Source organism: Saccopteryx leptura, chromosome 4 (genome assembly GCF_036850995.1).
Source record: "Saccopteryx leptura isolate mSacLep1 chromosome 4, mSacLep1_pri_phased_curated, whole genome shotgun sequence".
NCBI lineage: Eukaryota > Metazoa > Chordata > Mammalia > Chiroptera > Emballonuridae > Saccopteryx > Saccopteryx leptura.
In genome coordinates, this window is record NC_089506.1 from 15946896 (window position 1) to 15974254 (window position 27359).

The 27359-nt window shown below is 37.2% G+C and overlaps 1 pseudogene; it reads left to right on the forward strand.

Annotated features, from left to right (window-relative positions):
- Positions 1–10993: 10993 nt before the first annotated feature.
- Positions 10994–12198, forward strand: LOC136404050 (voltage-dependent anion-selective channel protein 1 pseudogene; annotated as a pseudogene).
- Positions 12199–27359: the final 15161 nt, after the last annotated feature.

Here is a 27359-nt window from a genome sequence, read left to right on the forward strand (position 1 = left end):
TGTTTTAGTGCCTGTGCACTCATATTCTCATGCAGTGTCAACTACTGAAGGCCAGATCGCAGACTCATGAGTTTAGAAAAAAAAGGGAGGATAAGGTCCAGGATAGAAATTCCAGGCAACCCAGACCTCTGTGGAAAATTCTTATTTGCTGGTTCTGCATGAACCATGTCTGTCTTAAAACCCTTAGAAGCAGCACAGGGAGAAGGCAGCCTTCTCAGGTTAAAATACACGTATTCCAGGGCTTGGAGGAAGTGAATGGAAGGTGAAGATTTAAAACTAGAAGGCCATGCTCATTGACTTTCATTCTAGCAAAGATTTCCTGCAGTCTTCAGTTCCGCCAAGAAAACGGGCATAGGTGGTCTGCTTTGTCCTTTACACAATGAAAGGTCATGGAGGGGAAGTTTAAGAATGTTTTCACAACCTTTTTACTGCTACATTCAGCTTCAGTGCTCAGGCTACGGCCATTCACTTTCTGCTCCTGCCTCTTCCCTGCTACATGTTCAGACACTAGATCAAGGCAGGGTCAGTTTTTTCAAGGTATTTATTCTTCCTCTTTCTCTCCCTACGTCTCCCTCCAAATAGAAGTACAGACAACAGTGTAGAGCCCCTCATATACCCTTTACCCAGCATAAACACTGTTAGCTTGTAGACAATATGATTAAATTATTTCCCTCCTCAATGATTTTGAGAGAAATTGCAGACACCGTATTTGTGGTGAATTTGCATTGTGTCAGTTGGATGAAGCTGCTACTCTACATTCCAGAATTCATTGCCTCGCAAAGTTCAAGGCAGCATGGCCCACAAGAGACGTGTCTGAGTTTTGGAAGGTAAAGGAGAAGCGGCAGCCATGTTATTTTATGCTTGGAGGGTCGGTTCAGGGCATGAGGTGTTATTGCTCCTCAGATACATTATCACTTTTTTCTGTCATGAGCAGCGGCCAGGCTTATACAACCTGGTACTCTGCCAGATCCTCCTGTTTCTTCCATCTCTGGGCCAGATGAGTGCCCAGCTCCATACAAAGGCATCCCCTTCTCCTCCAGTTTACCCCCTCATTGATGCTGAAGGCTTGAATGTGGGGCTTAAGACAAGCATGGTTCCCAGTCTGTCCTTGTGTAGGTTCCTGCTCATTGTCACAAGTTCCAATGTTATCCTTCTTCATCTAGTTTATGTCCATCTTCTGTTCCCTGCCCTGGAAACAGACACAACCCCAGGTACACTGTGTAAGCAGCTCGCATACTTGCATATGTTCAAAGCTCCCTTACTGTCTGTTTGCCCTCATGGTCTATTTCCCTGATTGAACCCTGGCTGAAATAATATCATTTCATCTATACATATCTGTATCTATAAAAATATAAGTAACTTTTTAGTAACTAAATCTCAATGTCATAGCATTTTTCAAAACACAAACAAAACTAAAAATGGTTTCTCTTATGCCCTTTCACTGTCTCCCTTAGCCCTCCTCCCCATTCCCATTTCTACAGTTTTTCCCAGCGAATTGATTTGGGAGAGGAACTCATGCTACTTCCCTATCTTGTTAGCCTACTGAAAACATAACATCTGGTAATATTTTATTAGCATTTGATTTCTTTAAGTATTATCTTCAATGAAAGTATAATTAAGAGGCTAGGTATGTTATATTATTTGTGAAAAACATAAACTATTTAGAACATTTTTTGATTGGCCATTCTTATGTCACTTTTTAATGTATTTATTTCCTAATGATATCAGAGGTTAATGTATTAATGGGATGATGTAGGATATGCACTTATACTAGTATAGGAATAATTATACTAATGGACCTAACAAAAAGTTTTTTAAAAACCATCTATTATTAAGAACTTTAATGTATTGATATTGCCTAATTTTTCTTGATAAAATCCCCTAGCTATTTCTGTTTGACAATGAATTTATAGACCTCAAGAAAAATAGAAGAATAGAATCTCAACCTTTTGACATAATGATGATGAATCCATTTGACATTGGAAGTTACTTTTGAGCAAATCAAATTATAATTACTAACTTGGTAATAAATTGATTATTGCTCATGGAGATTAGGGTAAAAGCTTCTACCATCATCATAAGCTGAAGTAGGATTTTTTTTCCTGGTATCCACTTACTTTTTATCAATGCAAGTAATGCAAAACTAATTCTTTCTGACACAAAAGCAACCCAACCAAAAGAGAAGGACAAGGAAGGAAAGGAAAGGACAGGAAAAGGGAGAGGGGAGGGGAAATAACAAAAGTTTTGGAATTTGAAGGATTTATAGTCAGTGCCTGTGGTTGAAACAATCACAAAAGAACCATGGATGAGATTAGACAGTGGTTCAGAGATGTCACTAAGATTTTGGTAATTATGAAAAATTATAATTCTTGTCCCATCTGAAACACTCACACACATAGGCAAAAAGACTTCTATTCAAATAACCTGTTATTTTACAAGACACACACAGCTGCTAACATGTTACATTTGGTCATCAGCTACCAGAAATAGTATTCTTCGTTGTATACCCTGAATTAATTTCTTAAGGCAGAAAGAAAGCCTGTTGGTTGTAGATTTTGTGCAAAGATGTTGATGCTGGTCAGTTCAGGCCCTGACTCCCAAATCATCTTAATATTCATATCTGTATGTGATAAAGGAGATTGATTCACAGACGAAGAGTTTCAGGGTGAAGCTACAATATTAGGTATTGTCTGTAAAGAATTATTATTTATTTATTTTTTACTGAAAACAAAAAATGGAAATTTTCTGGGGCGTATTTGCTTGGAAGCCTAGAAATTAAAATTAAAATCCCATAGGGCAAAGTAGGATAATTATTTTCCTCCAATATGCATCCATAATTAAATTTCTAGCCCTATTTAAATGTATGAGAAATTAGCCATTTTATTAATGATTATTTTAACTTATTCCAGTTTTCAATTAAACTGATTATGCATAATAATTGTTTCCATTTTAAATTAGGAAAGTAGCCTCACCACCACAATTAAAGAAGAAACAAAAGTCATTTAATCTTCTTGTGTTCCTGAACAGTTGCAAGCATATATCTTTTTTTTTTTAAAGAGAAAGAGAGAGAGAGAGAGAGACAGAGAGACAGAGAGAGGGACAGATAGGGACAGACAGGAAGAGAGAGAGAGATGAGAAGCATCAATTCTTCGTTGCAGCTTTTAGTTGTTCATTGATTATTTTCTCAGATGTGCCTTGACCCAGGGACTACAACAGAGCATGTGACCCTTTGCTCAAGCCAGAGACCCTGGGCTCAAGCCAGCGAGCTTGGGCTTCAAGCCAATGACCTTTGGGTTCAAGCTAGCAACTATGGGGTCATGTCTATGATCCCACACTCAAGCTGATGAGCCCATGTTCAAGCCAGAAGTGCCCGTGCTCAAGTCTGCGACCTTGGGGTTTTGAACCTGGGTCCTCAGTGCCCCAGGCTGATCCTCTATCCACTGTATCACTGCCTAGTCAAGATCAAGCATATATCTTTAAAAATGAAATATACAAATTTTTTCCAAAATTTTTTTCTAATATAATTATTTTATTATTATACATTTTTTAAAAAATTTAGGTAAATATAGGTTTATATCCTATTGTTTGATTACTTATTACAAGAACATGTTGAAGTTGATGTTTCAGTATTATCGGCACATACTCTTTAATAAATGAATAGATACAAGCTTGATATGGTATGTATACAGACCCATGTCTGTATTTAATTTATAAATTAATTATTATATGAAAATGTCACTTAAAATGTTACATCAGTGTAAAAATTTTGAATCTATCTGACTAGTCAATTCTTCCAGAAAATTTGAATTATGTTAATTATAACATCCAACACACTTTTGAATTTATACAATTTTACCAATCATAGAGCATCTATATAATTGAATATGGACATTGATAGTGCTTTACAATAAATTTAAAAAATATATATTGAGTACCTTTCATGGCTAAATAAAACATAGAACTGGGCTGATGATATTTAGAGAAGCAAGTGAATAAATATAAAGCAGAATTGCATTTCTCTTGTGTTTTCCTTTTTTTCCCACTCAAGGTTAGAAAATTGCGTCAATTTGATTGAGATTTATTTGTAACACACTACTGCAAGGAAAATAAGTTTACTTGAAATGACCTTTCAATTTCACAGTTTAATCTATTTTTTCACAATGGTATGTTTTCTCTAGCTCATAACATGTCCTTCTAGGTCCTAAAATAGGATCCCCAAGGAAAGGCACAGTTAAAGAAGATGGATATCAATGTTCACATTTGCAAATGGGTTGAATTTACCCAGGGAGAAAGGAAGATATATCAATATTCAACAGTCCAGAGCAGTGAGCCAACAATATAGGGCAGTAATCATATTTATACTACAGTTTGAAAGCTAATAATAGCCTATAGCATTTTATTCATTTTCAGTATAAACTTTCTTTCATAATATAACATAAGGTAACATATCATAGCATCGCATAGCATAGCATACTGATCAGTGATTTAAGTAATAATCAGATACAAAAAGAGTTTTTCTATCTACCTCAGCACACCATTCTGTGATTCAGGGTATAGCCAAAGAAACTAAGAGTCTATCTATTTATCATCTATCATCAATCTATCATTTTCTTTTTACAATTTTTCTAGAAATACAAAATAATTCAACATTACTAAAATGTTCAAATAGTTCTTTTTAATTTATAGCAGTATTTTAACTATTGGTCTTAAAAATCTGATTAAAAGGCATATATTGTCATCTCCTAATACTGTCAACATGAAAATATTTAAATAAGCTTATCAGGCAATTTCAAAAATATAAATCTTGTGTTTTTGTTATGCATAAAAATCAGTGTATAATGATCATAAATTTTAGTTGGACAATTCACTGACTTTTCTGATCAATGTATATCTCTTCATTATCAAACTCATTCAAAATAGAAGGTAATAAAAATTATATGATTTGTTTATTCTTTTAATTAGTATGTATTAATGTCCACAATTTTCAAATTGCCAAGAAGGTTATTAGGTGCAAATGAACAAACAAAAATTGTAGTTTTTGCTGACAGTGGAGGTTAGCTTCTACTGATGTTTATTCACCTATCATAATTAATTAGTGGTGTGTGTGTGGTGTTTCCTTTCTTTTTACAAAGAAGAAAAGGAAAAACATATTACCATGATAAAGAGTAAATTTTTTTTCTTTTTTCTTATATCTGAGGATTTCATAAAAGTGATGAGGAACCAATTTAGGCTCCAGCACTGCATGACTTCATTGCAAAAGAAAAGGGCATGTGTTCCCATTCTGTGACAAAAGGAAGCATTATATCGGTTGCATGGGTGACAGAACTTAGAGGGGCATTTCTATGTTGAAAGTCAAAACACAATTTGAAATTTTGAGTATTAAAGTCTCTGAAGAGTTCATCATACTTTGCAGACTAAACCCAGAAATCAAGAGAGATCATTTATTTACAATGAGAAATGTTGACATAAATATAATAACTATGGAAACCCTTTTATTCAACCTCTACTTACCTGACTTGCTGGATCAAATAATGGTTTTGTTTTCTTGAACTTTAAGCCATAATGCTTTCCATATACTGACTGAAGTCTACAGAGTAGTGAATACACATGACTCTTAGACCATCTCCTCTCTAAGACTCCCTTGTAGACCTATCTGATATTCAGTGTGGTGATATGAATCAGTTTGTTCCCAAATGTTTTATGCTGTTAATATTTTATTTTTATTAAATGTTATTAAATATTATGTAGATAATAAAAGGCTTGGAAAAAACATTTCTATACAAATTAAGTAAAATTAAAATTTATTGATTTGATAAAGCAAGTAGCTGAAAAAAGCATTAGGGGTGTAAGAGATGAGGCATGTAAAAGATTAGGGAAGAAAATCCAGATAAATTTTGTGCACATTGCTTCTTAAGTGACTGACACCCTGTTGAAGGAAGCTAAACTCAAATTCATATACATAGATAATAAGTATGGTTTTATTTATGCCAGAAAGGTAACACCTATGGACAATCAGAAGTCACGTCTACAAAGGCCATCATCCTATGTCAAAAATTTGGTTAATGATTATAAATTTGTTTTAAGTTAAAGTAGCATGTTTAAGAAATGTAGGTCCAGAGTACAATTTTTAAATTATCAATTGCTTTCCATAGAATTTCAAATAAAATTGTTTTTAATATATATTATCATGAAGACAGTCTGAATTTCAATGGTAAAAACAGTGATTACTTTGACTAGAAATGTGTAAAAAAATGAGTGACTCTTATAGGTCAATATTTTGGTTTTAGAATCCAAACTTATGGCTTTATGAACTATTTGAATCAGAAGACATTTCTTGTGTCCAAAGAAGAGCCCAAAACACAGCAAAAACAAGCAACAAAAGATATCTTCATGAAAGTACATTTTCTCCAACATTTTCATCTCGTGAAAGTTCTAGAAAGTAATTTTTTTAAAAAAATCTAGAATAGGGACAGTATGAAAGAAAACTTCTTACTCTGAATTTGGAAAATAGAGAGTTATCAAGGGAAAAATAATTTTGTAGTGCCTACAGCTATGCAGCTTTGAAGAATCTGTTTAGGAAAATTAATACATAATTATAAATTCTAAACCAGGGGTTGGGAACCTATGGCTCACGAGCCAGATGTGGCTCTTTTGATGGCTGCATGTGGCTCACAGCTAAATCTTTAATAAAAAATAATAATAACAGTAAAAATATAAAACATTCTTATGTATCACAATCCATTCATTTCTTACCGCTCATGTTCATGGTTGTGGGTGGCTGGAGCCAATCACAGCTGTCCTCCGGGACAACAACAAATTTTTATTGGATAATGCGTAATGTACATGGGTCGTTGTATAGCTCTCATGTAATTACATTTTAAAATATGTGGCATTCATGGCTCTCTCAGCCAAAAAGTTTCCTGACCCCTGTTCTAAACTATATATGAAAATAAAAATTTATTTTGAATAAGAAAAGGAATCACTAGATATACATTTTCAAAGTGACAAGTACCACAAACATCATGTTGTACAGAAAAATCACACTTACTTCCTGTCTGATTACCACTTTCTCCAGTATTTGACTGTGTACCTGGTATTTATGTTTTCTAATAAAAATTAAAAAATTTTTTCTATAAGGATAACAGAAAAAATGTCTTAATTCTTGTATGGCTGATCAAAAATTGAGTTTTAGAAAGATTTCTTTCAGTGTTAGAATTTGTTATTTGTAAATTCTACGTGAAAATTTTAAGATTGTTGTCCAGTTCTGGAAAACTTTTATCATGTTGCTTTCATGTAAGAAAAATAAGATTCAAAACAATTTTGCTGTGTCAGGAACAATTCTGTGTATCTCTGAGTGTCAGTGAGGCTAATTCTGTGACCTGAAATGCTGAGATCTGGAATTAGTGACCATTCCTACAGTCACACAGATAGGCTTGCTGTTCGCATACTCTCACAGACTTTTGTTTTACAACTGTAACAACTCAGATACAATCTTTACATGTGTCTTACCCAAGAAAACACATGATGATGTGTTTATAATTGGCTTTTGGAAGCATACTACTTAATAAATTAACCTGACACTCAAACTTCATTAGATTCACAGTAAACACAGCTCAAAAAGTCAATCACTTTCCGAGAAGTGAGTGGAAGAAAGAGGTCCGGAGGAATAGCATCCGAAAAGCACCTCATGTTTTAACAGTAAAGTTTTTGTCCATGCTGTTTGGCCAAGAGTATGTCTAATTCTACGTTATGTTTGATTGCAACAAATACAATTCTCTTTTACTCTGTAAGCTCAAGTGATATTGTTTATTGATTGTTCCTTTTTATAACAATTATAAGACTACTTAAAGTCACACAAGTGTTTTTTGATTTTTGAGAAACTTACATAATGTGATATATATGTATATGAATATTTGTTTTGCTTTTTTCCTTCTCCTTCTTTTGCTATATTTCTTAGGGAAGTAGAGTTAAAATTGAGTCACCCAGGGACTTGTGTTTTTAAAGCAAAGTTTCAAACCAAAATTTTGCAATGCAACAAATATAGTACTTGAGTCACTTTCTCTATGATATTTATGACATTATAACATTTGGATGAATTCATGTGTCCTGGTATGTTAGCAAATTAATGCTAGCTGATGTCAGGAACAACCTCTACTCTCAGTAATTACAGTTAATGCTTATTTTTTACTCCAATGTTTTAAAGTTGAATAGGGGTTTTTCTAACCCAAAGGCAAACACTTACAGAGGGACCCCAGCTCCTTCTGTCTGTGGTGCTGTCACCCTCACTATATGGTCTCTGACTATGCTGAAGAATGGAGGACATAAAGGAAAAGCACACACGCATTCACCCCCATGACACATGTACCTGCTGTCATATGTCATTGTATTTGTAACATGGCCACACCCACATGCAAACTCACATGCAGTGAAGCAGGAACGTAGTCTGGTTTAGCAGCAAGTTCCCATCTGTGGGATAAATAAGGGAAAAATATAGTTCATTAAAAAAAATCAGTTATCTTAGTCAAGTTTTTTCAAAGGTAAATGATAAGAGAAAAAGATGGGGAAGTTATACCTTACTTTCTCCTTGGCCATTACTCTAAAACCGTACTTTTAAGCTCAATCTATGAAGATGCTCAGTATATGAAACTAAAGAGATAATCAGAGGTATAGAGTAAAAAATATTCTTTGTGTTTATATTTTTCCATATTTAGGCAATGTGTTTATATTTGGATATCTGAAATATAATTTGTTATGAGTTCTACTGTAATAGTTATTCTCAATTTATAGTAATAGATTATTAAACTTTTTCTTTCATTTTATTTAAGAGGTGTTTGTTGTTTCTGTCAACGATATGTCAGAATGCTCTTATGACGTGAATCTCTTTCAAAGAACCTACAGTTCAGTAGGAAGTGAGTTTAGTGAACCACACACAAATGCAATGTGTAAAGTGGGAAATAACATGAAAGAAATACACACAGAACACTTTGAAAGTCCGAGCAGAGGTTGGGGGTGGTGCTGAGGAACGTTAGTGATGATGAGATAGGCTTGTCCACTTCAATCAAGTGCACTTTCAACTACTAACAATTAGAAATATATAGAAATGTTGCCAGCAGAGTAATAGCTATTTCTTGATAAAACAAATCACTAATAATTTTATTTTGTTTTATTTTTTTTACAGAGAGAGAGAGAGAGAGGGGGGGGAACAGATAGGGACAGACAGCTAAGAAAGGAGAGATGAGAAACATAAATTCTTCATTGCGGCATCTTAGTTGTTGATCAATTGCTTTCTCATATGTGCTTTGACCGGGTTGGGGGGGGGGGCTACAGCACAGTGAGTGACCCCTTGCTCAAGCCAGCGACCTCTGCGTCCTCCTTGTCCCAGTCCTATGCTCTATCCACTGTGCCAGTACCTGATAAGGCAATAGTTTTTAATCTGTAAAAATCCATTTTATTTGCTCAAGAAAAAAGATTTTATAAGTGATATGCATAGCCCAAAATGTTTTCTGTTGCTAAGTGTAAAAAGTGTTTGTGTCATGAAGGCCTTAACAACAGTGTTATTTATTTTGTAAACTATTACTGACTACTTGTTGTTTAATACACAGAAATAGTAAAAAAAAAATTAAAAAGTTAGTATTCGGGAAGATGATAGATAGCTTGGCAAAGCCTGAAACCTGACTACTTTTCTTGACCCTTGAAAGTGTCAGAATTTCTCTCTAATTAAGACTGTGGCATCAGTATTCAGGCTTATCACCTGTTCCTGGTTAAAATAAATAAGCATGCTTAGGAAGGAACATTCTGGTAGATGGGAGAGTTCAATCGGAGTAAGACAAAATGAGAAGGAACAGAGATACATAATTAGGTATGTCGAAACTTTGTGGTTGGCTGCTTAACAAGTTCCATTTTTTTCATCAGTAGCGTTAATAAATTAACTGGATAGAAAAAACTATACATTTAGCAGCAGCAATAACAACAAAATGTGCACAGCATGCAAAGCCTGCTGTCTCCTGGCATCTGCCTCATCTCTCTGATCCTTTCCACCATTCCTGCTGCGGGAAACGGACTCCCGGGAGCAGCCTGTCCTCGCTCGAATCGGTCCCTCTCTCTGGAACACCCCCACTCACCCTCTGCCTCCTTTGCACCTTGAACTTCCTCTCAAAAACTGGATCTCCTGGTGTTTTCTGTCACAGACTCTACTGCCCTCCTGCTCATTATTTAAACAATTCCTGAGCACCTGCTAGACTTTGGGCCACGTGCAAGGTGACTGTGAGGCTCCAATCACTGATAAGACAGGTTTGCTCCACTTCCCAAACATGGGATTGGTGGCCCACCGGACGTGGCCGTGAGCTAACTCACCTGTTACTAGGCATTCTTCTAAGAGCTTTGACACAACTTCACTTGTATAATCCTCATAACATAATGCACAAACTGTGGCACCCGGTCATTGCCAGACGCCTGCGCTTTAAGAAACCATGACTCTGCATTTCTCAGGGACTTGTCTCATATTTGCTGAATATCAGGTCCCTTGGATCCCTCTGGCCATGATGCCAAGCTTGACCCTTTGATGACCGTGAACCTAGCGACATCACTGCTCCACTGTTATAGGAGCCCTTCCACACGGGCTTGGCCACTCTGGCCTCGGGCCTGAGAACTCACTTTCCCTGGTGGAGGGGCCTGGAGGCTCCCTGTTTCTCCGCAGCACGACTGAGACTGTGCAGGGAACTTTCATGTGCTTTTCAGGTATTTATGTGGTCCGTGCTAATGCTCGGCATATTCTAGGTGTCAGAGATCAAGTGACAAAAAAAGACACCAAATCTCATTCTCCTGGCTATGTACTGGGAGGGAAGATGGAAACCAAACCATTCTGCACCTCATTGCTTCAGGTGGACGGTTTCATTCCTGAGTCAAAAACAGAAGTTCTATGATGGAAATAAAACTAACATTTCTTGGCCAATGTATCTGCCACTGAACCCGCCGCCACGGCCGCTGAGCAGAAGATGGCCGTGCCTCCCACGTGTATTGGTCTTGGCAAACCCGCCAGGGATGTCTTCACCAAGGGCTACGGATTTGGCTTAATAAAACTTGAATTGAAAACAAAGTCTGAGAATGGACTGGAATTGACCAGCTCAGGTTCGGCCAACACTAAGAGCACCAAAGTGACGGGCAGGCTGGAAACCGAGTGCAGGTGGACAGTCCGGAGACGCTCACGGAGAAGTGGCACCCTGACAGCACGCTGGGCGCAGAGGTCACCGTGGAAGACCAGCTTGCACGTGGACTGAAGCTGACCTTTCATTCATCCTTCTCACCAAACACTGGGGGGAAAATGCTAAAATCAAGACAGGGTACAAGCGGGAGCACATCAAGCTGGGCTGCGTCGTGGATTTCGCCATCGCCGGGCCTTGGATCCGGGGCGCCCTGGTGCTGGGCTCGGAGGGCTGGGGGGTGGGCTACCAGATGAATTTTGAGACCGCAAAGCCTCGCGTGACCCAGAGCAACTTTGCGGTGGGCTACAAGACGGATGAATTCCAGCCTCACACTAATGTAAACGATGGGGCAGAGTTTGGTGGCTCCATTTATCAGCAGGTGAACAAGAAGTTGGAGACTGCTGTTAACCTCGCTTGGACAGCAGGAAACAGTAACACTTGCTTCGGTATAGCAGCCAAGTACCAGATCGACCCTGATGCCTGCTTCTCGGCTCAAGTGAACAACTCCAGCCTAATAGGGTGAGGATACACTCAGACACTAAAGCCAGGCATCAAACTGACACTGTCAGCTCTGCTGGATGGCAAGGATGCCAACACTGGTGGCCACAAGCTTAGTCTAGGACTGGAATTTCAAGCATAAACGAAGACTGTATAATTGTTTAATTTTCAACTATTTTGCAGCATAGCTAGCTACCTTCAGAATTTAGTGTACCTTTTAAATGTTGTATGTCTGGGATGCAAGTATTGCTAAATACCATGTCAGACCTCCAGGTTACAGATGATTCAGCTTTAAGGTGTTACCCTTCCAGAGGTACAGAAGCAACTCAATTCCAAGAAAGGTCCTTTCAGCTGTAGACTTGGGGGCACTTGGCAGCCCCTCTAGAGATGTCAGGTTTCTTTTCTAACCTAGGCTGCAAGTGGAAGCTGATGATTTATAAACACTTTGTAAATTTATATTGCTTAAATGTATGAAATTGTGACTTCCTGAGAACTGAACCTTGATCCCCTGCCCTAACTGAGAGGCTCACTGTTTGATGGTGTGTACAGACTCATCTGAAGGGACTGCTTCAGACAGATCTTCATGACCTGTTTCCAACCTGGTTCATCACCTCTCTTACACCAAAAATAGCCTGTAGGGTGTGGTAGTTGATTCTTTTGTGCCATTTTGGGGTGGAAAAGGTAGATGCGATGAATCCAATAATTCAGAACTTAATTCCCTCTCATGGTGGTTTTTTGTTTGTTTGTTTGTTTTTTTGCCCTTGCACCAGAGTATGAAGTAGTTTCTAAGAGCTCCAGCTGCAAGCTGGGGAGAGTCTGTGTGACTACAGTCACATGGTGACATCACTCAGAACCTAAATTATTAGATTTCTGTTGTCTTCTTGCCGCTCAGTTTATTTTTTAGCAGTTTAATGGGTACATTTTAGTCTTTCATTGTGAGGAATTAGATCATCCCTTTCAAATGCTGTAATTAACATCACGTAAAATAAAACTTGAATAAAATATTGAAACTTCAAAAAAAAAAAACCCTAACATTTCTTCTGTGTTTACTATAAAACAGTCTCTGCTAAGGCATTTATACTTATTAATATTTTAATAATTCCACCAGGTAGGTACCATGATTATCCCATTTTGAAGATGAAGAGAAGGTTCTGAGTGGTTTAAGGCCACGTGGCTAGTAGGAAGGACAGGATGTAGTATTCCCAAGGTATCTTCAAGAGCAACAAGAAGAGAGAAGGTGTGCGCTGTGAAGAAGAAAGGGGGACCAGAACCGTCCCCCTTAGAATGGGAAGGGGAGATACGTACAGAGGCAGAGGACCCCCCTCATGCTCTCTGGCGGGGCCTCAGGAAATTGACAGGACCTCAGAAAGAACGTATGCCGAGAAAGACTGATTCCCGGGTAGAGCGTCGGCATTGAGTGAAACTCCCGTTTGCCACACTGGCAGAGAGAGAGGCATCAGATTAGAAAGGTTCTTGTGACCTTGAAATGCAGGTATCAGCGGTAAACAATGAGGTTTAGGAATAACGGGCTGATGAACACATCTGAGTTTGTGGGTCCCGATCATCACTGCCGCCCAACAATGTGGACGGAGGGCCCATCCTGCGTCAAAGGCTGTGCCCCATAGGGGATGTACACAGTAACTGAAAAGGTCTGACTCAGTGAAGGCTACAGTACAGTGACCAAAACTGAAATTAAATAAATATAAAATTTTAAAAATACATTTTGATAAATGTTCTAAGAATCTAGGATGCCGTAAGAGAAGATAACAAGGAGGATCTACCAAGATCAGGGATCAGGGGCAGCCTCTCTCAAGACATTGACAACCAAAGGATGGAGATTAGTTCGTTAGGAGCATGGGAAGGGGAGGAAGACTCTGAATAGGGAGAAGAGCACAGGTAAAGAGCAGAAAGGAGAATGGGAAAGACACCTGGCTGCCTGAGCATGGCCGAGGAGGAGCAAGGCACCACGGGAGTTTTCTCTGATCAGGTGGGTGGAAGCCAGAAACGGAGGCATCTCCTGTGTCACACCAAGGATCTGCATTTGACCTATCTCAGGTGGAAAACGTTGAGGGCTTCACAGAATGGAACACATTTAGATTTTCTTTCAACCAAGGTCAGTGGAGGAGAGAGGAGAAATGACTAGCCCATGTGAGAAGCTATTGCTGTAGTGGTGGGAAAAGGGGCAGATGCCTGACAACCAAGGTGCTCAAAGCAGAAGGAGAACTGGATGCCTTTGGAATTCACTTTGGAGGAATAAATGATCAAACTCTGGGAAGTATAGGGTATAGGAGGTAATGGAGAAGAAGGTACCAAGAAGATCCCCAGATATAGAATATAAACTGCTGGCTCGATAGAAATGATTTTTACTGAAGTGGAGTAGTAGGTTTAAGAAAAAGATTAGGAATTCAGACGTGAGCCTGTTAAGGGAAGGTATGGGCAAAATCCAAGAAGGGACTTCATCATTCTGTATAGCTGAGTACCTTTCATTTGTCGAGTAAAAACCACAGTTAACTATATAGATAATATAGCTCTTTGGTTCTTTGTCTAAAGCCAGAGGAATTTAAAGGCCAGGTTTATATCTGCTGATTCTTTCTTGAGTCCTTGATGTAAGTAACTGGAATGAATGTAACTCAAACCCACAGAGCATCTGGAAAGCCCTATAAAGGCAGATCTGTCTCCGCAAAGTCAAATTTATATTAGTCAGCAGAGTTATAATTGCCCTACTCATTACCCCAAGATGGATGATAAATCTAAGGCTTAAAATAAGAATAATTTACAGTTGTTTGTACAGAAAGAAATAAAATCATCCACCATTTAATTGTCTCTCTTTAATCTTACTCACCTTTAAAACCGTAAAGTAAAAGAGAAAGTGTATAAATTAAGATTCTCAGATAAATATCCACAGAATGGTGATGTCTGCATGAATATATCTGAATGGTTAAACTACAGGCTGGTTCCCTTTAAAATCTTTAAAAACTGATTTTAGGAGCTGAAGGAAGAACAGTTTCTTTGTTGATGACCAATAACTTGTTTTTCTACACTCTATCCTCAGATGCCATCTTCATTTTGGTTATATTACTGTTATTTTGTTTTATTGTATTTTCTTCTTTCGTTCCAATCTCCTAGATCTTATACTTTATGTTGTGACCAAATGAGGACTCCACTTCCCCATCTTTCACTGCCCCACACTATTTCAATAACCTAATCAAAATGTGGTATTTTTTCCCCAAGGCATTGACATATTTTTCTCTTATCATGACACTTAATTTGAAGGTGGCAGACTGGAAGATGCACTGTCCTGTGACAAATTTGTAAGCCATGAATTGAGCTCTGGTCCACACACAGCAATATGCACGCGTGGTATCTTGCAACTTACCATAAATCATGTCTCACTTCTTTGCTCATAGACTTTCGGAGAGCTGAATGGCATTGTGGAGACGGATGCAGGTCAGTTCCTCACTGCCATCGATAGCTCTAGTAATTTATGGGTAAGATATAACACTTGTGAGTTATGATGTCTTTTTATTTTGCTTGAGTTGTCTTGTGCTGAGGACTGCAATAATGCCATCATAATGTTTCAGTGTTTACTATCAGGTACTGCAAAAAAAATATATATGTAAGTCATAGAAGCATAACGTTATACCCACAAGCAATACAATTTATCCAATCAAAAAGCCATTTCTCTTGTGGCATGATGCCCTGGGGCTGATGCCCAAGACTGCTGCCCAGTGCATGACTACACAGAAGGCTGATTGATCTAAGTATGTTCTTAATATCATGGCCACAAGGGAACTAAGAGAGACTTCATCACACTCAGTCTTCTATAGATGGAACAGTTCGTCCTCTTTCCCAGCAAAAGCCTCTCACAAAATTTAAAAAATATATTGGTAGTACATTTTGTGTCCATGTTGTTTTGAAAATGTCCTTTTAAAAAGTACACATAAACAACTGATTAAGAGGAATAGAAGAAAAAATGTCCTTAAATTTTGAAAAATCTCAAGTGCAGGCTTGTACTCATTAAGCCATTTTAATTTGCAGAAGAAAGTACAGTCTTAAGTGCTCTGGCATTATTATCATTAATAAATATTAATTGAACACACGTACTCTCCTAAGTTTATTTATTTATTTATTTATTTTTAATAATTTTATTTTTTTAATGGGGTGACATCAATAAATCAGGATACATATATTCAAAGATAACAAGTCCAGGTTATCTTGTCGTTCAATTATGTTGCATACCCACCACCCAAAGTCAGATTGACCTCTGTCACCTTCTATCTTGTTTTCTTTGTGCCCCTCCCCACCCCCTATCCCTCTCCCATTCCCCCTCCCCCCCGTAACCACCACACTCTTATAAATGTCTCTTAGTTTCACTATTATGTCCCACCTACGTATGGAATAATACAGTTCCTGTTTTTTTCTGATTTACTTATTTCGCTTCGTATCATGTTATCAAGATCCCACCATTTTGCTGTAAATGTTCCGATGTCATCATTTCTTATGGCTGAGTAGTATTCCATAGTGTATATGTGCCACATGTTCTTTATCCAGTCATCTATTGATGGGCTTTTTGGTTGTTTCCATGTCCTGGCCACTGTGAACAATGCTGCAATAAACATGGGGCTGCATGTGTCTTTACGTATCAATGTTTCTGAGTTTTTGGGATATATACCCAGTAGAGGGATTGCTGGGTCATAAGGTAGTTCTATTTTCAGTTTTTTGAGGAACCACCATACTTTCTTCCATAATGGTTGTACTACTTTACATTCCCACCAACAGTGTATGAGGGTTCCTTTTTCTCCACAGCCTCTCCAACATTTGCTGTTACCTGACTTGCTAATAACAGCTAATCAAACAGGTGTGAGGTGGTATCTCATTGCCGTTTTGATTTGCATTTCTCTAATAGCTAAAGAAGATGAGCATCTTTTCATATATCTGTTGGCCATTTGTATTTCTTCCTGGGAGAAGTGTCTATTCATATCCTCTTCCCATTTTTTTATTGGATTGTTTGTTTGTTTGTTGTTGAGTTTTATGAGTTCTTTGTATATTTTGGATATTAGGCCCTTATCTGAGCTGTCGTTTGAAAAAATCATTTCCGATTTAGTTGGCTTTCTGTTTATTTTGTTATCAGTTTCTCTTGCTGAGCAAAAACTTCTTAGTCTGATGTAGTCCCATTCATTAATTTTTGCCTTCACTTCTCTTGCCATTGGAGTCAAATTCATAAAATGCTCTTTAAAACCCAGGTCCCTGAGTTGAGTACCTATGTCTTCTTCTATGTACTTAATTGTTTCAGGTCTTATGTTTAGATCTTTGATCCATTTTGAGTTAATTTTTGTACAGGGGGAGAGACTGTAGTCCAGTTTCATTCTTTTGCATGTGGCTTTCCAGTTTTCCCAGCACCATTTATTGAAGAGGCTTTCTTTTCTCCATTGTGTGTTGTTGGCCCCTTTATCAAAAATTATTTGACTATATATATGTGGTTTTATTTCTGGACTTTCTATTCTGTTCCATTGGTCTGAGTGTCTATTTTTCTGCCAATACCATGCTGTTTTGATTGTCGTGGCCCTATAATAGAGTTTGAAGTCAGGTATTGAAATGTCCCCAGCTTCATTCTTTTTCTTTAGGATTGCTTTGGCTATTCGGGGTTTTTTATAGTTCCATATAAATCTGATGATTTTTTGCTCTATTTCTTTAAAAAATGTCATTGGAAGTTTGATGGGAATTGCATTAAATTTGTATATTGCTTTGGGTAATATAGCCATCTTGATTATATTTATTCTTCCTAGCCAAGAACAAGGTATATTCTTTCATCTCATTATATCTTTTTCGATTTCCCTTAACAATGGTTTATAGTTTTCATTATATAAGTCCTTTACATTCTTTGTTATGTTTATTCCTAAGTATTTTATTTTTTTTTGTTGCAATCGTGAAGGGGATTATTCTTTTGAGTTCCTTCTCAGTTGTTTCATTGTTGGCATATAGAAAGGCTATTGACTTCTGTATGTTAATTTTGTATCCTGCGACCTTACTGTATTGGCTTATTGTTTCTAGTAGTCTTTTTGTGGATTCTTTGGGGTTTTCGATGTATAGTATCATATCATCTGCAAAAAGTGATACCTTTACTTCTTCTTTTCCGATATGAATGTCTTTTATTTCTTTGTCTTGTCTGATTGCTCTGGCAAGAACCTCTAGTACCACATTAAATAAGAGTGGAGAGAGTGGACAACCCTGTCTTGTTCCTGATTTAAGGGGGAAAGCCTTCAGTTTAGTGCCATTTAATATGATGTTAGCTGATGGTTTATCATATATGGCCTTTATCATGTTGAGATATTTTCCTTCTATACCCATTTTGTTGAGAGTCTTAAACATGAAATTGTGTTGTATTTTATTGAAAGCCTTTTCTGCGTCTATTGATAAGATCATGTGGTTTTTGTTCTTTGTTTTGTTGATATGGTGTATTACGTTAACCGTTTTACGTATGTTGAACCATCCTTGAGATTCTGGGATGAATCCCACTTGATCATGATGTATTATTTTTTTAATATGTTGTTGTATTCGATTTGCTAGTATTTTGTTTAGTATTTTAGCATCTGTATTCATTAGAGATATTGGTCTGTAGTTTTCTTTTTTTGTGCCATCCTTGCCGGTTTTGGTATGAGGGTTATGTTGGCTTCGTAAAATGTGTTTGGAAGTATTGCTTCTTCTTCAATTTTTTGGAAGACTTTGAGTAGAATAGGAACCAAGTCTTCTTTGAATGTTTGATAAAATTCGCTGGTATAGCCGTCAGGGCCTGGACTTTTATTTTTGGGGAGGTTTTTAATGGTTTTTTCTATTTCTTCTCTACTGATAGGTCTGTTTAGGCTTTCTGCTTCTTCTTGACTCAGTCTAGGAAGGTTGTATTTTTCTAGGAATTTATCCATTTCTTCTAGGTTGTTGAATTTAGTGGCATAAAGTTTTTCATAGTATTCTACAATAATTCTTTGTATATCTACGGTGTCCGTGGTGATTTCTCCTCTTTCATTTTGGATTTTGTTTATATGAGTTCTTTCTCTTTTTTCCTTGGTGAGTCTTGCCAAGGGTTTGTCAATTTTGTTGATCTTTTCAAAGAACCAGCTCCTTGTTTTATTGATTTTTTCTATAGTTTTTCTGTTCTCTATTTCATTTATTTCTGCTCTGATTTTTATTATCTCCTTTCTTCGGCTGGTTTTGGGTTGTCTTTGTTCTTCTTTTTCTAGTTCCTTAAGGTGGGAAGTTAAGTGGTTCACTTGGGCTCTCTCTTGTTTGTTCATATATGCCTGAAGTGATATGAACTTCCCTCTTATCACTGCTTTTGTTGCATCCCATAGATTCTGATATGTCGTATTGTCATTTTCATTAGTCTGTATATATCTTTTGATCTCTGCACTCATTTCTTCTTTGACCCATTCATTTTTTAAAAGTATGTTGTTTAGTTTCCACATTTTTGTGGGAATTTTTTCCTCTTTTTTGCAGTTGAATTCTAGTTTCAAGGCTTTATGATCAGAAAATATGCTTGGTACAACTTCAATTTTTCTGAATTTGCTGATGTTGTTTTTGTGGCCCAACATATGGTCAATTCTTGAGAATGATCCATGTACACTGGAGAAAAATGTATACTCAGTCACTTTGGGATGAAATGTCCTGTAGATGTCTATCATATCCAGGTGCTCTAGTGTTTTGTTTAAGGCCACTATGTCTTTGTTGATTCTCTGTTTGGATGACCGATCTAGAGCCGTCAGCGGTATATTGAGGTCTCCAAGTATGATTGTATTTTTGTCAGTTTTTGTTTTAAGATCAATAAGTAGCTGTCTTATATATTTTGGTGCTCCTTGGTTTGGTGCATATATATTAAGAATTGTTATGTCTTCTTGATTCAGTGTCCCCTTAGCCATTATGAAATGGCCATTTTTGTCTCTGAGTACTTTTCCTGTCTTGTAGTCAGCATTATCCGATATGAGTATTGCTACACCTGCTTTTTTTTGGATGTTATTTGCTTGGAGTATTGTTTTCCAGCCTTTCACTTTGAATTTGTTTTTATCCTTGTTACTTAGATGAGTTTCCTGTAGGCAGCATACAGTTGGATTTTCTTTTTTAATCCATTCTGCTACTCTGTGCCTTTTTATTGGTGAGTTTAATCCGTTTACATTTAGTGTAATTATTGATACTTGTGAGTTCCCTATTGCCATTTTATATCTTGCTTTCTGTTAGTTTTGTGTCTTGTTTGATCCTTCTCTTTTGTTTTTCTATCTTTTGTTTTTATTTGGTTGTATTCCATACATCTTTCCACTGTTGCTATCTTTTTTATCTCATGTGCTTCTGTGGTGGCTTTTTCAATGGTGGTTACCTTTGAATAATGAAAAGGGTCCCTACCCTGTTCATTGTAGCGAACTATTTTGTGAGTACTTTTGCACTCCATCGTCCTTTGCTACTGTTAATCTCCATCTTCTCCCCCTCTTTCTTTTTGTTGTTGTCACAGTTTAAATTTGGTTTTATTGTGTTCTTCTTGGAGCTTTTACTTGTGGCTCTGTTTTTTTTTTTTATTCTTTGTATCTGATTGGAGAACCCCCCTTAGTAATTCCTGGAGTGGGGGTTTTCTGATGATAAATTCCCTCATCTTTTCTGTATCTGTGAATGTTTTTATTTCTCCTTCATATTTGAAGGATAGCTTTGATGGGTATAGTATTCGTGGCTGAAAGTTCCTCTCTTTCAGGACTTTAAATATTGGGGTCCACTCTCTTCTATCTTGTAGAGTTTCTGCTGAGAAATCTGATGATAATCTAATGGGCCTTCCTTTATATGTTGTATTCTTCTTTTCCCTGGCTGCCTTGAGAATTTTTTCTTTGCTGTTGGTTTGTGTCAATTTCATTATGATATGCCTTGGAGTAGGTTTGTTGGGGTTAAGAAAACTTGGAGTTCTGTTTGCTTCTTGAACTTGAGGCTTTAGTTCTTTCCACAGGCTTGGGAAGTTCTCATCTATTATTTGTTTGAGTATGTTCTCCATTCCATTTTCTCTCTCTTCTCCCTCTGATATACCTATTATTCTTATGTTATTCTTTTTGATGGAGTCAGATAATTCTTGTAGGGGTATCTCATTTATTTTAATTTTTGAGTCTCTTTCTTCTTCTCTCTGCTGTGCCTCAAGTTGCTTGTCTTCTATTTCACTAATCCTCTCTTCTATCTGACCTGTTCTATTAGCTAAGCTTGTTACTTCGTTTTTCAGCTCGTGAATTGAGTTTTTCATCTCTGCTTGATTTGTTTTTATAGTTTCAATTTCCTTGGACATATATTCTTTGTGTTCATTGAGTTGTTTTCTGAGCTCCCTAAATTGCCTTTCTGTGTTTTCTTGTATATCTCGGAGGATTTTTAGGATTTCTATCTTGAGTTCTCTGTCATTTTGCTCCAAGGTTTCCAATATATTAAATTTTTTCTCCATAGATTTTTCCTCATCTAGCTGTGTTACTTCTCTTTCTTTTGTATCCATGATATTTGATTTTCTCTTCTTTAATGGCATCTGAGGGTGGTTTTGTTGATAGTATTAATGAGATTTAATAAAGAATAAAAAGTTTAAAAAAATAATAAAAAAATAAAAAATCGAAAAGAGTTGTTTTTTTTAAAAAAATTAATAATGAAATAAAGAAAAATAAAATAAAATAAAAATTTTTTTTTAAAAAAAAAAAGGAAATTATTCCCCCCCTCCTTTTTTCCTCTCCTCTCCTCTCCCCTCTTTCTTGAGAAAATCTTGTGGTGGACTGTGAATTATAACAATCAATGCCTGTGATGGAGGGCCTGAATTGGTGAAAAGTAATAAAGGGGCAAAAAAAAAAAAAAAAAAAAGAAAAAAGAAAAAAAAAGAGCGTATGGACCCACAAAAAGCAAATAAGGAAAAAATTTGGGTCAAGAATAAAATGATTTGCTTTTAGGTGTTGGTTGTCTAAGAGTTATGATGAGAGGATTAAGAGGAAAACGGAAAAATGGGGGGACAAATTAAAAAATTACTATTGTATTTAGTGGAACAAGAACTAGATAATATGGAGAGCCAGGGATGGGAGCACTGCTAGTGAGTTAAAAAGGTGAAGTAAAAACCCCCCAAAATGCCAGAAACATAAGTTTGAGTCCCAGATAAGATAATTTGTTTGTTATTGAGGTTTGAATGAGAGGAGATGTAAAGGAGAAAGGAAGAAACTAATATAGAGGGAGAAAAGAAAGAGAGAGAGAGAGAAAAAAGAGGGAACCACTAAAAGAAGAAAAAAGAAAGGATAGAGAGAGAGAGAGATAAGGGTTTTGGAGTGCAACCCTCATAGAGAGAAAGGAAGAGAAGAGAAAAGATAATGGGAGATGTAACACTTATGGGTAGTGTAGTTCAAGGAGAGGAGAGAGTGAGACCGGTAGAGAGTTAATCGGCCAAATTGGAGGAGGAAAAAAAAAGTATCAAGAATGAAGATAAGAGAAACAAACGAACAAATATAATAAAATGGGATAGGTTATAAAGTCTGCAGATTATTCTTGATTTTGAGAGGTTATCTTCTTGCTTTTTCTTTTCTCTCCCTCTTCCTGGTCGGTGACTCTGTACCCCGGGTTTTGCCCCTTTGCCACGCTCTGGTGGAGGTTTGCAGTTGATAAGTCTCTATGGCAATGTCACGTATTGTGCTTTAGTCTCGTTGGCAGTCGAAGCTCATTAGCATTTATAGGCTCCAACAGTGAGAGAGTCCGTGTTCCTGGAGCCTTTCTCCTAGTCTTTCCTTCCTCAATTAGTAGCCTGATAATCCAGCTATGGGGCTGCTGCTGCCTCTGCCTGGATAGTAAGAGGCTCAAAGAGCTGGCAACTCCCCACTCTATTTCCACTCAGCACAGGGCTCTGGGTAAGGCTCAGTCAGTCAGAGCTGCTAGCATAATCAGGCGGGCTTTCCGGCCACTCAAAGACCTCTGGCTCTGCCACTCTGTCCGGTAACACAGGTGGGCGCCCACTTCCGGGGCGCTTGGAGGAAACTCTCACTCACTGGCTGCGCGCGCAGACCAGGATATCCGGCCAGCAGTCTCACGCTCTGAGTGAAACCTCCAACCACAGGGAAAAGTTGTAGCGTTGGAATTGAGTCTCGCTCCGTCCCTGTGCACGGCTTTTGCAAGGCGCTGGGGCGGCCCGAGATTCTGCTTTGGCCCCTGACTCTGCCCCTCTGTGCGATAACACGGGCGCGCAGTGCCGAGGCACTCGGAGGAATCGCTCACTCCTTATCTGCGCGCGCAAACCCGGATATGAGGCCGGCTGGGTTTCCCTCTGAGTGAAACAGCCTCCAGCACGGAAAATCTCCACCGTTAGAATTAGTTCTCACTCCCTCCCGTGCGTGGCTTTCCCAGGGCACTGGGGCTGCCCAGAGACTCTGCCCTCGGCCCACAGAAAGGCCTCTGACCCTGCCTCTCCGTGGGGCAACACGGGCACCCACTCTCGGGGCCTAGGAAGAAATTCTCGCCCACTAACTGCGCACCGACCAGGAGACCGGGTAAAATGGCCGCACCGCTTTTCTTTCTTTGTTTGGGTTTGGCGCGGGTGTTAGCTTGTATTGCCCGGGTTGCCACAGGATCAGATTTTCCTAGGCTTGGATCTCCGTGCCACAGCCTGGTTTGGCCGTTTGTGTCGCGGCCTGGATGTATTCACCCCCTTTGCCCGCCTCAGTTTCTATATTCACAGTTACCAGAGAAAGCCGCCCTGTTTAGGTTAGTGAGGAAGGCGGAGCATTTCTTACTCCCTATTTCCTTCAGGGTTTGGTTATATATTTAGCCAATTTTTCACTCAATCATACCTTTGGGTGTATTGCGAAGCATCTGGAAGCTCCAAGTATAGGTTTTTCTGTTTCTGGTTGAAGATCTTGTTGAGTTTTGGGGGAGATTTATCGGTATCGCTTCCTACCCCGCCATTACTCTGTCGTCATCTCCATGGTCAGCATGAGCTTGGCCTTGAGTGCCCACAGGCCGAGAAGATGTCTGTCATCCCGAGTGCCAGAATCTGAAAAACCTCTCCTAAGTTTTCATGTTACTCCCTGATTGTAAGTTAAGCATTTTCTCCACTTTTTACAACCATTAATGGTAGTATGGCAACGTGTGCCACTGCCCTAAGCAACAGAACATGACTCAGCAACATTAATTAGACGATGGAGAGTGTAGAGGTAGAGGAATCCATTATTCACAAATGGTGAACATGAAGGAGCAGTGACGTGCCACAAGCACCCGTCAGCAGTCTTCCCACCCATCTCATCAACCGCTCCTGGCAAATGAGCTACGTCTGCCTTTCTGCTTTCATTGTACCTGGCTCATCCACTCACTTTATCATACCATGAAATAATTGTTTGTTTATACATGAGCTGTTTTTGTTGATATCAGTTCTGGAAGAATTAGTTGTCATAAGAACAATCTATTATTATTTTTAAATTTAGCATTTCTTAGAATCTAACCCGAAGACTTTTCACATAGCAAGCACTCGGTTTTTTAAGCAAATAAATGAACAGATAAATAACTGTGTGTTAATTGTGATGCCTTTGTATGTTCAATGTGACTGTCATTGTAGAAATAGTTATTATATTACATATATATAGTACATTATTATTGTTCATATTCATTACAATGTGCATTACATCTCTACAACTGATGTAATACTCGTTACAAGTTTGTACCCTTAAACACTATCAGTCTTTACTCTGCACCCACCCCTTCCTTAGTAACCACCATTTTACTAAGTTTTTATAGGTTTGATTATTTTAGGTTCCACATATAAGTGATATCATATCGTACTTGTCTTTCTCTGCATGACATTTTACTTAGCATAGTTTTCTTATAGTTCATCCTTGATGGCAACATATCCTTCTTTCTCAGGACTGAATGATATTCCATTATGTATAGATACAACATCTTTTTATCCATTTGTCTATTAATGCGACTGTTGCCATCTGTTGGTTATTGTCAATAATGCCATGATAAACACGGATGTGCATATTTCTCATTAAAGCTTTACTTTCTTTTCCTTTGGGTCTATACCCAGAAATGGAGTTCTTGGATCATATGGTAGATCTATTTTGAAGTTTTTGAGGAAACTCCATATTGTTTTACATAATGGTTGGACTAATTTACATTTTCTTAACAGTGTATACAGGTCACATTTTCACTACATCCTCAGCAGCACCTCTGATTTCTTCTTGAAGATAAGCATTCTAACAAGTGTGAGATAATATCTCCTTGTGGTTTTGATTTGCATTTCCCTAGTGGTTAATGGTATTAAACATCTTTTCATGGGCCTGAAAAATACATTTTTAACTGTGCTCTGGGAAAGATAGTGAAATGTAGACTGAACGATTACCCAAGTAAGTTGTAACCTTTTATAGTCTTTTAACTATACATTTTACAAAGATAAATAAAAATAAATGAGTTTATTAGACAAACGTGTCAGTAACCTGCTTCAGACCTGTATATTTAATCTTGCTGTACTTACTATTTCATGTTATGACAATCAAAAGGAGAAGAGATGGAGCTGATCTAATGTGATAAAACTTAATAGGAACTACATAGAAACAGGATTGGGTGGATACAATTTAAAAGTAGTACAGAGTAGGAAATCTACCTTTTATGGCAGCATATATGGACCTGGTGGGTATTATGCTTAATAAAATAAGCCATATGTGGAATCGAATGAACAAAAATTAATAAACAAACAAAATAGAAATAGACTGATAGGTACAGAGAACAGATTGACAGCTGTCAGAGGGAAGAAGGGTTGTGAGGGTTGGGTAAAAAAGGTGAAGGGATTAAGCAAAACAAAAACAAAAAAAAACAAACAAAAACTCATAGACACAGACAACAGTATGGTGATTAGCAGAGGGAAAAAGGGGTCGGGAGAAGTAGAAGAGGGTTAAGGGAGGATAAATGATAAAGGAGACTTGACTCTGGATGGTGAACACACAACACAATACACAGATGATGTATTATGGAACTGTACACCTGAAAGCCATATAATTTTATTAACTAGTGTCACCTCAACAAATGGAATAAATACAAAATAAATAAATAAATAAATAATAAAAGTAGTATATGCTAAAAATAGTTATAGCTTTCATTCTTTTGTAATTGGGATATATATATATATATACACACACACACACATATTTTTTTTTAAAACTTGTTTAAGAATAAGAATCTGTTATTTTGAACTGGCACAGTTGCAGAAAGGTTATAACAAAAAGCAGTCTTCCAATATAGCTGACTTTGCGTTAAATTTTTGCACCGTGAAAAGTAGAAGGCCATGTATCAATTGAGAAAAGAGGAAATGTCAAAGTTAGATGTTAAATAATTCTAGAATTATCCAGATTGTGAATTTCTTCTATACGTTGAGATGACTTTTATTTTAATAAATATTTTAACATTCGTAGTTTTCATTAAAATAAAATAAAAGCTTTTAATGTAGAGCTTTTTAAGTCAGATGCATACTTTATGCTAATAGCAACATATACTTATTCACTGATGAATCCTACACAACTACAATCACTTCATGAAGGAGAAGCAAATAAACTTTGTTCGGAAGAGTCAGAGACATTTCTGAAATTTACTAGAAGGCAAAAGTGGTAAAAAATGTTACCTGATAGTGAGGCCAAATCTTTTGCAGGAAACGATTTTAAATGAATACACATATTTCATTTTTTAAAAAAAAAACATTCTACCACATCTTTATATATAGTTATGTTCTAGAACAATTTAATAAAAAAAGTAAGTAAAGTTCAATAAACTATAAAACCAATGATGTATAAAAATCATGGTATATGAAATTCTAACACAGAGTTTTCATTCCATCTGGTGAAATGTAGTTAAACAAAGAACCATCATATTAAATCAAATTGGCATTGCCTATATAGGCTTTTCATTCCTGAGTCAGAGGTTAAAGAAAGCAGTATATGAAAATTTAAAATGGAATCTAAAGACAAAAAAACTAGTATTTCCCAGTAGAATTGACACAATTTGGTCATGTGGGTTGGCTATAACTTGATTTGACAAAAAGTAGTTGTGATTGCTCTAAAGTTACATGTTTTATGCACTAAAAGGTAATTCATGGGTTTCCAAACGTTTCTGATAAAGTTAGCAATGGACAAACTGTCTCAAGTCTACATTTAAATAAAGAGGAAGTAAATGTTGAATGCCTGTCATGTGTCACTATAGCTGTTACCTTGCATGTGAAGTAAAAAGTTATGCTTTTTGAAGGAACTGATAGATTTTTGGCTGACTCTGGAATAGAACCATGGTGACTGACAGAGGCACTTAAATCAAAGTAGATATTAATTGGACAGTTGTTTAAAACCTTCAGAAAAATATCTTAAAGACAAAATGTTAAATGTTTTCATCACACATTCTGTATTGTAGTGAAATCTCCATGCCAGGTACATTTCATTACCATAATTACCATGGGAATTTGGTTAACTGTGGATACAAAAGGACAGTTGTATCTTTAAGTAGGATTAATTTCAGCAGCAATATTTTAGACAAAGAATTGTGTGTCATCAAAATCCAAATCTGTACACACTATGGTTATACTTTGTTTGCATCCCAGTTTTGTTGCCTTGCCTAGCTTCCAGGAATTTAAACAGCATTTATAATAAGGGCTCATAAGTATGA